This window comes from Rhinatrema bivittatum, chromosome 8, assembly GCF_901001135.1.
Source record: "Rhinatrema bivittatum chromosome 8, aRhiBiv1.1, whole genome shotgun sequence".
NCBI lineage: Eukaryota > Metazoa > Chordata > Amphibia > Gymnophiona > Rhinatrematidae > Rhinatrema > Rhinatrema bivittatum.
In genome coordinates this window covers 179661676-179676426 of record NC_042622.1, presented here as the reverse complement: position 1 = coordinate 179676426, position 14751 = coordinate 179661676, and positions in this window count along the sequence as shown.

Genomic DNA, 14751 nt, shown 5'->3' with positions numbered 1-14751 from the left:
AGTTATCTGAGGCCCCTGACGCAGGCACTCAGAGCTGAAACATTGCAGGTGTTGGGTTTTGTTTCTCTTGACCATATGGCCTGCTACATTTTCAACAGTTCTTATTAAGCTGCAATGACGAAAACCATGAGTATAAGCAATGTAGCATACATCCTAGCCATTTTTAAAAGCCCATTTAAGCGTTTTAAAGTGCACTTGTACACGTAATTGCATATAGCGAGGGACCGTCATTTTCACTTTCTCTTTTATTTTTCCTGAGAATTTCAGTATTATATCCAAAAACATGTCAGTGGAAAAATTACTTTCTTATACAAGAGAAAAATCAGTAGAAAAGTCATTTTTCCACTTATTTCTTTTTAACACAAAAAAATAAAATAAGAATGGAAAACGAAGGTCCCTACCCACATCATATCAATTTTCAAAGGCCCCCTTAAGTTCGTAAAACCCAGTTGTAAGTGCGTAAATCCTTATGAAAATAATCCCCTCAGCATTTCAGTTGCATCTTAAAAAATAAAAAAAGTAAAAAGCAATGTTTATGGCAGCATAGTGATAGGGTATATGATTAAATGAAGTGCTGTGAGTGGTCGGTGCGGGAACCTATGCTGATCATTTAAGGCACTTTTACGATCTGGGAACTGATAAGCGTGGGGGTAACTTGCTGGTGCGGCGGTTACTACCCTTAACCAATAAGCCTTGATACTTTTGATGCAACTCCAACACTGCTCTCTGCTTCAACGGCAAGGGAAAAAAAAGGAATTGGATTCAGACGACAAACAGTGGCCCTGACGTTTATGGTCTGGGATACCTATACGTAGACAGAAGGGGGAAAGCACAGGACTGCTTCTATGGCCAAGTCCATAAGCACAGAACTTCAAGCAGCACTGTCTGAATTTTCAAGAAGGCTCATCACCCAGTAAAAATGTTGCTAGCAGTTAAGCGGCCGATTTTAAAAGGAGGGCGCATGCATCCATATGCGCGCTGTTCCTGGCGTGCGCACATGGACGTGCTGATTATATAACATGCGCGTGCCGGCGGGGGATTCTACAAAGCAACACGCGGCGACACAACCAGGCCTCCCCCAGTCCGCTCCAATTAAGAAGCGGACTGGGAGGGAACTTTCCTACCCCTAACTCTATCCTTCCTCCCTCTTTCCCTCTCCTCCCTGCCCCCAAAACCTGCCCTAACTATCCCTCTTTTATTTTAATACTTACAGCTCCTGCACTTCCCCAGGACAGTGGCTAATGGCGCTGTACCGGCCACCTCCGTCCCCTCCAGGACCACGCCCCCCCCAGGCCGCCCCTTTCTCCTCGGCCAGCACTTCTGCACATACCTGGGTTTATGTGCGCGGCTGGGCCCGTTGTAAAATGCGCATGGTGTGCGCCAGGCCCAGCCACACGCGTAAACCCGAAAATTTACATGCATGGCCCTTTTAAAATCCGGGTTTAAACTTTGATGGGTTATCATAAGAGAAACATGGGATAACCCGCATGGAGTGGCAGTTAACTACCGTAAGAAGCTTGCTGGGCAGGCTGAATTTGGTTCTTTTCTGCTGTCATTTCTATTTTACTAATGCTAGAGTCACTGCTTGTATGACTAAAAGCATGCACTAAATACGATGCTATTATATTTGCTAAGAATTTGTTTGCTGGCCATAGAGGACCCTCGCATTTTACATAAGTTCCAGCACATGGTATTTTCTTGGAGTGCTTTATTCTGAGGTTTTTTGTTCTGTGGAGCTCTCACTTTGACACATTTTGTAAACACCAGGGATGCACTCACCATCTCTGCAATCCTTTCTAGCTCGCTGTGCTGTCTCCTGACCATGGGATTTAAAGTCAATAGGCTCTAGCATTGACCAATCTCCATCCATTCCGCAGCGATTCCAAAAAATAGACCTGCGGCACAGAAGTCTTCTTTGATGTCCATCACGTTAACAAGTGTTAGGAACACCGAGGAGTCCATCTGCACGTTCAGCCTAGAAGGAGCAGCCGTATCCAGCCTCAGAATTCCCCATTGCTCACAACGCAGCGGCAGTGCCTGTGGCACAATCCCCAGCTCTCCAGTTCTGCTTACAGTAGACAAAAGTTAAATCTTCAGTCAGTACAATGCCCAGCCAATGGGACCTTGAGATTTTGGGTGGGGGATGATTTCTTTGGGCACAATTTTTGATGTTCCTCTAATCTGAGACGAGCTGGCCTATTTTTCTTTTCACTTACCTATACAGGAATGACTAAGAGGACAGAAGATGACCTGAATCCCACAAGAGGGACAAGAACTGGTGAACAATCACAACTTGTAAATCTCACCAGATATGGGGAGGGCAAATCCTTTTAGCTCCAAGGCTTCTTCACCTGTACAGAACACTGACGGAATCTGTCAGGGCCGAGAAGCTCAAGCCGTGGTCCCACTGATTCCCAGTGTCCTTCCATTACAAAGCAAGGGGGAAAGCCTAATGACTTCTCATAGTTCTGCCTGCACTTAATCATGATCACTCATATTGCGCCCAAATGCATTTTGGAGCAAAGTTCCGGAAACCTGGCCCCTTTCATCCTCCCCCCCTCTCCCCCTGCCCATGACTTTGATGTGGTTTAGGGGTCAGCAAGGTAAGGTCATCGCTGGCTACCGCAACAAGATGTCATGCGACTTGTTTATTATGGAAATAAGTACAACAAAAAAAAGTTGTTTGCCTAATTTATGACTTGAGTGAAAGTTCCAGGCTAGCAATCAGAGCAGCTGCGGAGGTAGGGGGTGAAAAATTATTTACAAAGCCCATGCCCTGAGGACACATGTACTGGACGACTATTACACCATCTTAATTAGCTGAAATTTAGTTCACCTGTCGACCGAGGCATGTCCAGTGCTAAAGTTATGCCACCGCTGCTGTCTAGTATTGGTTAATGAATATAAATCAGATGGTTTATAGTTAGTGAACATGTAATAGGGCTGCACTTAGCTGAATTCCAATGCAGAACGCCTGGAGAAAGGAACATGCTATCCATAAGAAACTTAAGGGAGAAAAACGTTCATTTTAGTTTTACTTCTCATATGAAAATGTTATCCTCCTGGATGCCCAGTTGCTTTTAGCATTATGAACTGGTGGAAGGTGGGTATGATATGCGTTGCACAAGTGGATAAAACCAGGAGAGAGGGAGAACACTATCTGAGCTGGGGGCCAAGCAAGAGGCCAAAAAAAAAATCCTAAGGATCCTGACACAATGCCCCCCCCCCCCCTCCCTTCCTAAAGCAGTTCAGCCCTGTGCCCTTGCTTCCGGGTACTGATCAGTCAGGGATCCATCCCCGGGGGCAAATATAGGCAGTGACTACAGACCACCGGGGAAATAACAAATGCCAGGTTTTCAATAGAATGTTGAGATTACTTACCTGGTAATCTTGTTTTCCTTAGTGTAGACAGATGGACTCAGGACAAATGGGATAGTATCCGCGTGCTAGCAGTTGGAGACGGATCTGACGTCAGCACGGGGGCGTGTATATATCCCCACAGGAAGCGCAGCTGTTCAGTAATCTTCCTTGCAAAAGCTGTTATGGATGTGTGTACTGACGCTCAATGAAAAGTAAAGAAAAAAGTGAAAACAGGCCTCCCCTGACCGATTGACAGTGGCTGGAGACCGCCAGCCTTCCCAACCGGAAGGCGTGGATATAGGCAGAGTGTACGCTCTTAGGAAAACAAAAGTCAAAGGCTTACCTGGAATCAGTGAAAACCCATGTACACAGGCAGCTGGGCGGGATGCTGAGTCCATCTGTCTACACTAAGGAAAACAAGATTACCAGGTAAGTAATCTCAACATTTCCTGGCGTGTAGCCAGATGGACTCAGGACAAATGGGATGTACCAAAGCTTTACACCCCGCCTGGGCGGGAGGCTGCCTGAGGACCATGCAGTACCGCCCTCGCAAAAGCCGAGTCCTCCCTGGCCTGGACATCCAGACGGTAGAACCGAGAAAAGGTATGGAGGGAGGACCATGTCGCCGCTTTACAGATGTCCGCCGGTGACAGCATCCGGGATTCAGCCCAAGACGCCGCATGGGCTCTGGTAGAATGAGCCTCAACCTGTAGAGGCGGCGCCTTCCCAGCCGCCACGTAAGCGGCTCTGACAACGTCTTTAATCCAGCGGGCAATGGTGGGCCGAGAGGCCGCTTCACCTTGCTTCTTCCCGCTGTGTAGGACGAACAGATGGTCAGTCTTCCGCAGGTCTTGAGTCATAGTCAGATACCTGGGCAGCAATCTGCCGATGTCGAGATGGCGTAATAAACGGCCTTCTTCAGATTTCTTCAAACCTACCGTGGTAGGCAAGGATATGGTTTGATTAAGATGAAATTGTGAAACCACTTTAGGGAGAAAGGAGGGAACCGTCCGAAGATGGATAGACTCCGAAGTGATACGTAGAAAGGGATCACGGCAGGACAGCGCTTGTAGTTCAGAGACGCGGCGTGCGGAGCATACGGCCAGCAGGAATACCAACTTCAGGGTCAGAGACCGTAGAGACAAGCCCCGAAGGGGTCGGAAGGTGGATCCCGCAAGGAAATCCAGAACCAGATTAAGGTTCCATAAGGGTATAGGCCACTTTAGTGGCGGACGAATATGCTTGACGCCGTGCAGGAAACGAGAAACATCAGGGTGCTTGGCGATAGTCTTGCCACCTCTCCTGGGCCCATAGCACGATAGCGCCGCTACCTGAACCTTGATGGAGCTGAGGGAGAGACCCTTCTGAAGCCCATCCTGCAGGAAATCCAACACAATAGGAATAGAATCTAGAAGAGAAGAAAACAAAAATGAAAGTAGTCTTGGAAAGCACGCTGAACCAGCGTGCAGGCACTCCAAACTGCTTTGGAGACGGAAATTACTGAACAGCTGCGCTTCCTGTGGGGATATATACACGCCCCCGTGCTGACGTCAGATCTGTCTCCAACTGCTAGCACGCGGATACTATCCCATTTGTCCTGAGTCCATCTGGCTACATGCCAGGAAACTTATTTTACAAGGTAACCAAATTGCAAAAACTCTAAAGGAAGGAGAAAGAGACAAGCTGACTCCCCCTAGTCTGATTCAGGGCCTGGAATAAGGGTTGGGGTAATGTGGGAGATGATATAGTAAAACGAATTACATTAAACAGAGCTGCACATCTCACCAGGAATTCCAAGATCTTTCTGAAGTCGCAGGTCCTGCTACCTGACTTAGAACCTGTGATTTGCTAAACTTTTTCCTTGTAGATGCATAATAGGAAAAAAGCCTTTACTATATCAGACTCAGGGTCAGATTTAATGATCAGGCAAAAAAAAAAAAGCTTTTAGGTCCTTTTGCTTGCAGTATTAAAATAGAGCATCTATAGCTCTAGGTTTTAATTTTCTGTAATAGAAACATAGAAATGATGGCAGAAAAGGACCAAATGATCCACCCAGTCTGCCCAGCAAGCTTTTGCCAGTATCTTCAGCACTATGCAGATTACCCCCATGCTTAGTTTACCAGACCATAAAAGTCAGTGCCCTGGGATGCTGTTTGAATCCATTTTCCCTTATCTGTTGCCGTGAAAGCAAACAGCAATGTTGGAGATGTATCAGCTCAGCAATTAAGGGCAGTAAGCCCCGCATCAGCAAGCTACCCCCATGTTTATTTGTTCCCCAAACCTTAAAAGTCGGGGCCCTTGGTTGCTGTCTGAATCCAGTTCCCATTTTCCCACTGCCGTTGAAGCAGAGAGCAATGATGGAGCTGCATTAACAGTATGAAGGCCTAATTGTTAAGGATAGCAACTGCCACACCAGCAAGTTTACCCCATGCACTCTCTTCTTTATTTCCAACCTCCAGCCTTTAGGGATCCACAGTGTTTATCCCATGCCCCTATGAATTCCTTGACTGTTTTCGGCTTCACCACCTCCTCCGGAAGGGCAGTCCAGGCCTCCACCACCCTCTCCGTTAAGAAATATTTCCTGACATTGGTTCTGAGTCTGTAAAGGAAAATTACCACAGACAAAATTACACTGTCGAGAAAACTTGTGCAAAAAGAGTATGGCAGAACCTTTATCTGTGAGGGCTGAATCTCAGCGTCAGTGCATTTGGCGCAAGTCTTTTGCTTGTCCAAATTATTTTAGCAGGGAGAGAGTTGCAGCCATTGATCAACAGTGAAGCACCTACAGCTGTAGATTCTGGCAGGAGCTCTGCCGTTTGAGCCTCTCAGCTAGAAGACTGGCTAGAGTAGCTGGGTTAGAAAGAAGGCGAGAAAGGGATTAAATCTGCCCAGGTAGCTGCAAATTAAAGCTCCAGGCACCATAGCCTCATTCCAGACAGGGCCCAGCTGAACTGAAAGCCTAAAACAGCAGGGCAGTGCCGGCACACATCAGATCATTTTTCCTGCATAGCATGACATTGAGTGTCCTAATCTGCCTATTTGCTGCACAAATTCAGTACAAAACGTTATTCTCTTATTGCCCTTAGCTGATAAATATCCTGAGCTCTCCACCCTGCCTGCAAGATGGGGTTACAGACAGCAAATGCGAACACGAAAATCTAAACATGGAACTCCACTCTGATGTATTAAACAAAAAGGTTTGATTTAAGCATGCGAGCTGGAAGAAAATGCCACCCCCCCCCCCCCCCCACTTGCCTGATTATCCAAAGATTCTGCAAAAAAAAAAAAAAAGAAAGAATCCACAAGATTCAGTGGTATATCTCAGCGCTGAAGTCAGAAATTTTGTTTTGGGGCAGGGGTGGCAGGCATCGAAGTTACAACTTTTTTCATACCTGCAACAGAACTTAAAATTCTGCATTTTCTGAATAACTTTGAACCACCACATCTTGTTCCAGGCAGAGCTGCCAAGTGACCCCCCAGTTCAAGGCGGGAGACTGCTGAGCCAGTCCTGGTGTTTTGAAGTTACATCCCAATGAATTGTGGGTATTTGCAGTCCTTACTGCTACTCTTGCCCTCGGCGCTGCAGAGTGCATCATTATGGGGCTGCCAGCACTAGCCCAGAACTGGCTCAGCTGGGAATCTCTGTCTGGTGTCTGTGGAGAGGCGCACTGCTGACCCTCACATACCCCCATAAAGCATTAGGCCTGAATTCAACACTTAATTTTAAGAGAAAAATGGTGCTGAAGGTCGCTGAAACATGGTCAGTAAAGTGATCTATCAAAAATCTCCCAACGTGGACCATGTTTCGGCAGTCATGCCTTCATCAGGAGATATACATTGAATCATTCATGCTTGTAGACTCGTAAACAGGAAGCACAGCGTGCTAGACAGTGTGCTTCCGGTTTACCTGAGTCTAGCTTGGGCCATGTAAACACAGGAAGTGAGTAGATGGGCTTGTGAGCGTTTTGTACCGTTACTTGGTCAGCACATTTGCTGAAGGTATTATCTTGGAATGTGAGTGTGTATCAGAATTGTTCGTTTTGTATATAAGTTGTTAGATTTGTTGTTATTATTTTTATTTTTAGGATTTCGTTCGTTAGAAGAAAGGGTGACATCTACACGCGCGAATGATTCAACGTAAATCCCCTGATGAAGGCATGACTGCCGAAACATGGTCCATGTTGGGTGATTTTTGAACATCTGGGTGGATTATTCTGAATACTTGTGAAGCTAAGTACTTTTTGTGATTTCGTGTGGGTTAATGATATTGAGAAATTTATAATATAAAATAAAGTGTTTTCTTGATGGATATATTATTTAACAAATGAATAAAAAATATTTTTTGAGAGGGAGACAGTAAATGATTACAACTATAGTGCCGGTTGGGCTGATACTGCCTAGGACCCATTGCGGGCGAGAGACCGTGGATTAAAACTAAGGCACACTGACCTGATACCGTCTTTTCTCTTTTAATTTTTTGGTCACAATTTTTTTTTTGTTTTTAGTTATTGTTATTAAAGTTTTGGGAGATATACTGTTCCCCCTCTCTGATTTTTTCCATTATTGATAGAGCTTTGAGAGGAGTTGCTCGTTTCTTGTGATTTTGGATCAGTAAAGTAATCTGCCATAAACAGGCTGCTCTTTATATCAAGGTGAAATTTTAAAAAAGCAATTTGGGAGATATCTGGCTAAATGCCGACTTTTGACTGTTTCCACCACTTATTCGGCTGAAGTTTTGCCACATAACTCATTATCTGGCTCAAATTTAGCTCTGTATTGTAGGGACGTTCTGCCAGCATTCCAGAGCAGAGTTAAGATCCGGCTAACTCTGATATTCACAGTTAGCCAGATAACGTCCCTGGCTAACTCTGGATGTGCTGTAGAGTAGTTGGGTATATTCAAAGGTGTGGCTGTTAGGTGAATATTACTCCCCTAGGCTCTTTTAACAGGAAAACATGGAAGGCCATAGTCAGTGATTAACCTGAAGCAAACAGGTTGTTGCGTCCGTCGGTCGCAGACGGCTGTGACCGCTCTGCCTCACCTCTCTTCTGCCCTTTCCCTCCTCCCTGGGAAGGATGGCTGCCTCCGGTGCTGATTGCCGAAACCCTTGGTGTCTCCGACTCAGCATGGGCGTCCCCGTCCGCCATGCTTCTTCCTGAGGCCTCCTAGGCGCGTGTGTGTACGCCACCTATGCTTTTGAATACATCATGGCGGGAACCTCGGGGGCATTCCCACCGCATGACGTCAGTACCTCCGGGTATTTAAACCGTCCGCTTGGCTATAGCCCAACGAGTTAGCAAGGACTTCGGTTTTGCTACTCTGACCACTTCTAAGCTGCTTGCTTGGATTCTTCTCTACCCTCCGGGATAACTCACTCCTTCAGAAGCTCTGGGTACCCGCTCCTCGGGGGCCTCTCACTTCCATCTGCCCTTCGGGGTTCAACTACCTAACCTAGGACACCCGCTCCTCTGGGGTCCTATCTACTTTCTTCCAGGATCCTTCGGCGCTGCTAGGTACTCGCTCCTCGAGGGCCTATCCTGCTCAGGGTATCCTGCACCTCGGACCTCGGGTCCCTCTCTCCATTCTTCTACCAAGGAAGTTACCAGCACTGCCACTCTGTGAGTATCGCTACGCTCCAGCTCTCCTTATTCCACCCTTCAGGTTCGGCTTATCCTGCGCTGTTGAACACTACCCAAATTTGCTACATCTGGGTGAGACCATCATCTATCGAGACTGTCTGAGCTTACTGTGATATCGCTGGCCTTCTAAGCTTGGATTCCTCTCTACCCTCCAGGGTAACTCGCTCCAACAGAAGCTCTGGGTACCCGCTCCTTGGGGGCCTCTCACTTCCATCTGCCCTTTGGGGTTCAACTACCTAACCTAGGACACCCGCTCCTCGGGGGTTCTATCTACTTTCTTTCAGGATCCTTAGGCGCTCCTAGGTACTCGCTCCTCGAGGGCCTATCCTGCTCAGGGTAAACTGTACCTCGGACCCCTCTCTCCATTCTTCTGCCAAGGAAGTTACCAGCTCTGCCACTCTGTGAGTATCGCTACGCTCCAGCTCTCCTTATTCCACCATTCAGGTTCGGCTTATCCTGCGCTGTTGAACACTACCCAAATTTGCTACATCTGGGTGAGACCATCATCTATCGAGACTGTCTGAGCTTACTGTGATATCGCTGGCCTACAGTACCATCCCTTCCTTGAAGCAAGATTCAACTTACATCAGCAGTACAATAAAGCTTTCTTTCCTCAGTGTCTGCTTACTAGAGTCTAGCCCAGGGGTCAGGAACCTTTTTGGCTGAGAGAGCCATAAACGCCACATATTTTAAAATGTAATTCCATGAGAGCCATACAATATGTTTAAAACTAAATACAAGTAAATGTGTGCATTTTATGTAAGATCACACTTTTAAAGTACAATAAGTCTCTGAAAATATTACACCAGGCCTTAAGACACCAATACATCTCCTATTAGGAAAACGGACCAAGTCAGGCTGCTATAGAGTCCTACACAGAAACTACACGCCAGCAGAAAACCTCACCTGAATCACGTGCTGTCCCTCACCTAACATAGAATAAAGAGACCAAAACGCATAACAAGAAGCATGCAGACAAAAACTGAATTGGAAACTGCAACAAGCCAGAGTCTCTGTATGCAGTGTAACAAAGGAAAAAAGAAACATCACACATCCTTATAAAACAAATCAAGAAATATAAAATCATCAGCAGTAAAACTGTACTAACAAAAAGAACATATTTCGAAACAGCTGATGAGTGGAATATCCAATAATTAAAAACTCATATAAAACATTTCCAGATACCAACAAAATATTTCAAAATAGCAGACACAAAGATCCAGTAATGAAAAATAATAAGGATACAAAAATTTTTTTGCTCTGCATACCTGGGAACGTTTGATATCCAGGTGTCCTGAGATTGTTCTGAATTAGCAGGAGGTGGGGTGGTTTGCTTGGAACTTTCTCCTCTCTCAGTCACATACCAGCGCTCTCTCTCACACTGGCTCTCAATGACACACCTATACACACATGCTCTCAGTCACTCACATATACAAATGTTTTTTCTCTCTCACTTATATAGGCTCTTAATTACACATTTACACACATGCTGTCTATCTTTTCACGCTTACACACACACAGGCTTTCAAACACATAAATACATGCTGTCTTTTTCTCTCACACACAGACTCTCATTCACATGCTTACAAACATGTCCTCTCTTTCTCTCATTTACACACAGGCTCTCAATCACATACTCACATACTCCCTCACCTAAATCAGCTCTCAATCACACACAGACACACATGGTCTCTCTCTCTCATTTAAACACAGGCTCTCAATCACATACTCACATGCTCCCTCACCTAAATCAGCTCTCAATCACACAGACACACATGGTCTCTCTCTCTCATTTAAACACAGGCTCTCAATCACATACTCACATGCTCCATCACCTAAACCAGCTGTCAATCAGACACAGACACACATGATCTCTCTCTTACTTATACACACAGGCTCTTAATCATACATACACATGATCTCTCTCACACACAAAGGATCTCAATCATACACACATACTCTTTCAAACAAACAGGTTTTCAATTACAAACTTACACATACAGGGTCCCAATGGTAAACTTACATTCATGCTCTCTCTCTCACAGGCAGGATCTCAATCACAGACATACTCTCTTTCACATATACAGGCTCTCAATCATTCACATACATGCAATCTCTCACTCACACACACAGGATCTCAAACACACATGCTTGCTCGCTCATTCACTCTCTCTCTCCCCCTCCCCCCCCCCCCCCGGGAACTCGCGGCAGCAGCAGCCACCTCCCAACGCTAACCTCCTTCATTTTCAGCCCTCGCGGAGGCGAAGGCGGAGTCCCATCGGCCGCGGTTGAAGATTTTCATTTTCCTCCGAGCCGCGCTGCAGTCTTCTTCCCGCGCCGGCACCCGATGCTCTCCACTTCCTCTTCCGGGCCGCGGGAAGAAGAGAGCACCGGCGTGCTCTCTTCTTCCCGCGGCCCGGAAGAGGAAGTGGAGAGCATCGGGTGCCTGCGCGGGAAGACCCGCGCAGGCACCCGATGACTCCAGCGCTGGCACCCGGCTGACACCCGATGACTCCCGCGCAGGCACCCGGATGACTCCAGTCGGCGTGCTCTCTTCTCCTCCCCCCCCCGCGGCCCGGAAGAGGAAGTGGTGAGCATCGGGTGCCTGCGCGGAAGAAGAGACCACGCTAGTGTGGTCTCTTCTTCCCGCGCAGGCACCCGATGCTCTCCACTTCCTCTTCCGGGCCGCGGATGGGGGGGAGGAGAAGAGAGCACGCCGGTGCCGCTGACTCCAGCTGTCCTGCCGCGTTCCGCCCGGGCTGACAGCATTTTAAGCCCGGGCGGCGGAGGACCGGGGAGCAGCTGGGTCAGCGGGGAACCGCGAAGTATGGGACACGTGTCTGCGAGCCAGATGCAGCCCTCAAAAGAGCCATATCTGGCTCGCGAGCCATGGGTTCCCGACCCCTGGTCTAGCCTATCACTGTGGTTCCCCACGGAGCCCCTCTCCATGGGAGGAGTCATCGCCACTTCGACCAAGAGTCCACAATATGCTACAAACCCAACAGAGGTGCTGCAGCTTCCCTCTGCTTTTGGGAACAGTATTCATGTCTAGCATCGTAATACCAGCAGTTCATTGTCATTTTTCTCAGTGTGTGGACTGAGGTAAAATAGATCTTTCCCAGTGCTCCAGAAAATATTAGCAGTGGCAAGACTAGTTATCAACAGAAAATACCAGTACAAGGCAGAATAGTGAGTGAGTGATTACCTCCCAACTCCAGCACCTGCAATATCTGCAGCCTTTGATGGAGGAAAAGTAGTTAATGGCTGTAAAACAGAATAATGCGACTGCATTTTAGGGCAGAGGTTAGAGAGTGAGTAAAAAATGCAACTGCCATATACTGTATTTCCCAGTGTATAAGTTGCACCTCTTCGTCATGCACACGACTGAGAAACAGCGGCTGGAGGAGCATGCGCAATAGGTGGGGGTGAACGTGCCGCTGACATAGTTGAGTTCGGGAGGCTGCACAGAGGGAATGGAAAGGAAATACTGCATGACTGAGAAAGAGCCAGCGGTTGGAGAACCATGCACAATAGGCGGGGGTGAACGCGCTGCTGACATAGTTGAGTTCAGGAGGCTGCATGGAAGGATCGGTAAGGAAATGCATTGAGAGAGAGACAAAAACAGGAGATAGGTCGCACCGGTGTATAAGTCGCACTGACAAAAATTTTGGGGAAAAAACACAACTTATACACCGGAAAATACGGTAACTTGCAAATTTGTGACTCATTTCTTTCTTTTTTTTTTTTTTTTGATCCTGCTCTTCTGGACTTTCAGTTCAACTGGAACCTGCCCCAATTATTGCTACAGTAGCAGGAGCCTTCACTTCCTGCTAGCCAGTGTTTCTGCCTCCACCCCCATCATCATTCTCATTCCCTCACCTTCTCCTGTCCTCAGCAGGGGGTGTTAGGTCCCACTGGAACCTTGTACACATGCACCATGAATCCCATCCATGGCGGGAAGGGCACTGTGGTGGACTCTTTCACTTCCCAAGGGCTGTGAGTGCTGCCTCTGCAGCATCGCCAAACCCGGCCAGCCCAAGAAGTAGAAATCAAGCCCAGGGCTCCTGGCACTGTCACCAAGCCAACGGGCTGGCCTGCAAATCATCGTCTGAAATGATACTAATGAATGACCTACGCAGGGAGAAAGGAAACCCCACTTTAATTTGTACATAACTGTGCCAGCTTGTCTCTTTCAAGACTGAGAAAGAAGCCTTACAGAAACACCCCTTACCCCAACCGTCTTTTCAACGTGATGCTCTTACCTGACAGCCGAGAGCCTCGGGGAGGGGGGAGGGGATAGATCCGCTGGCGAGTCACATTCTCATCTCTTAAAACATCTGCAAAGCATCTCAGTTTTGCACAACCCCCCCCTCCCCCCCAACCGATCTCACCTTATATTCCGTGCTGTATCGGTTTGGTTCCTCTCACACCCGCATAATTTTCTTCTCAGCACCTCGCTTTGTCTAGGGCTCTTCCAAGGCTGCGATATACAAGAAGTATGCGAGACTGTGATGCTGCATATGGATCTTCGTGGCCACGCCAGGCCCCTAACTTTATCCAAAGAAGCATCATGTCAAAAAAATATATATATATATGTGGCATGTATTTTAAACATAGCCGGATAAGTTGATATCTGGCTAAGTAAGGTAGCCAGATATTTATTTATTTATTTTAAAACATGTACACCCTGCTTATTTATTTAATTTATTTATATATTTACTGATTTTATATCCCGTCATTCGGTGTAGCCATCACAACGGTTTACAACAGCAATAAAATTACAATAAAAGAACTCAAAATAAAATAAAATATTTAGCAAACCTGTCATGCTAAGCAGGTAAAAACGTGCCAAAAGTACACATAATACAAATGATTAAAACAGTTAAGAACACATATTATACTAAATGAAAACAAAGAAGAGCAGCACTCTGCCGGATAAGTAGCGCATTTTAACACTTTGCTGCCACTTAGCCGGATAAGTCAAAATGTATCCAGACAAGTGGCAAACATCTGCTATGCGCACGTATTTGTGCTTCTAATTTTAATCATTTACATGAGGAAATGTAACCTGCGTATTTTCTTAGCACTTGGCTTTTACGCATGTAGATTCTCAAATTTTGTAAAGTGCGTGAAAGAAATTACCAGTTTAACCAATTAATACACCAGTTTAGCCCCATGTACTATGCATTCTTCCTATATAGTCGCAAAATGGAAAAAAATAAATCCTTTATGTGCATCAGGACTTTTGTTGTCTCTGTTGTTCTACCATTCATTTATGCCTTCGAGGACAGAAATGTGGGGAGATGCATTTTGAACAAGAAAATCTCCTTTCACTAAAGAAATGATCTCTGGAGGGTGACACGCATTTCGTAAATTATATCCGCCATATTGCCGGAGGGGGTGGAGATTTTAGAATATTGATCAGATCACGCGTTTAAAAACCAAATTAAAAAAAAAAAAAAAGAAACAAACAATCTTAAACACCTTTCTGTCACCTTCATTTGTAAGCTGGGAAGACAGACAAGGAAACAAAGCAGGCGTGGCTGTGCCATTTTACTTGTGTGAGGAGAAGTCGGTGCCTTTCTTACAAACTGTGGGTTGGGTTTCTTTTCCCCTCCTGCTGCTTTACAAGGTATTTACCCCTCTGCTGACACTGCAGGATCAACTGAGAACCAACCAGGGCACCCTGCTCAGGGTCAAAAGCACGCCGATGAAGCCAGCGCTCTGAGGGTCTTGCTTGAAACTACGGTTT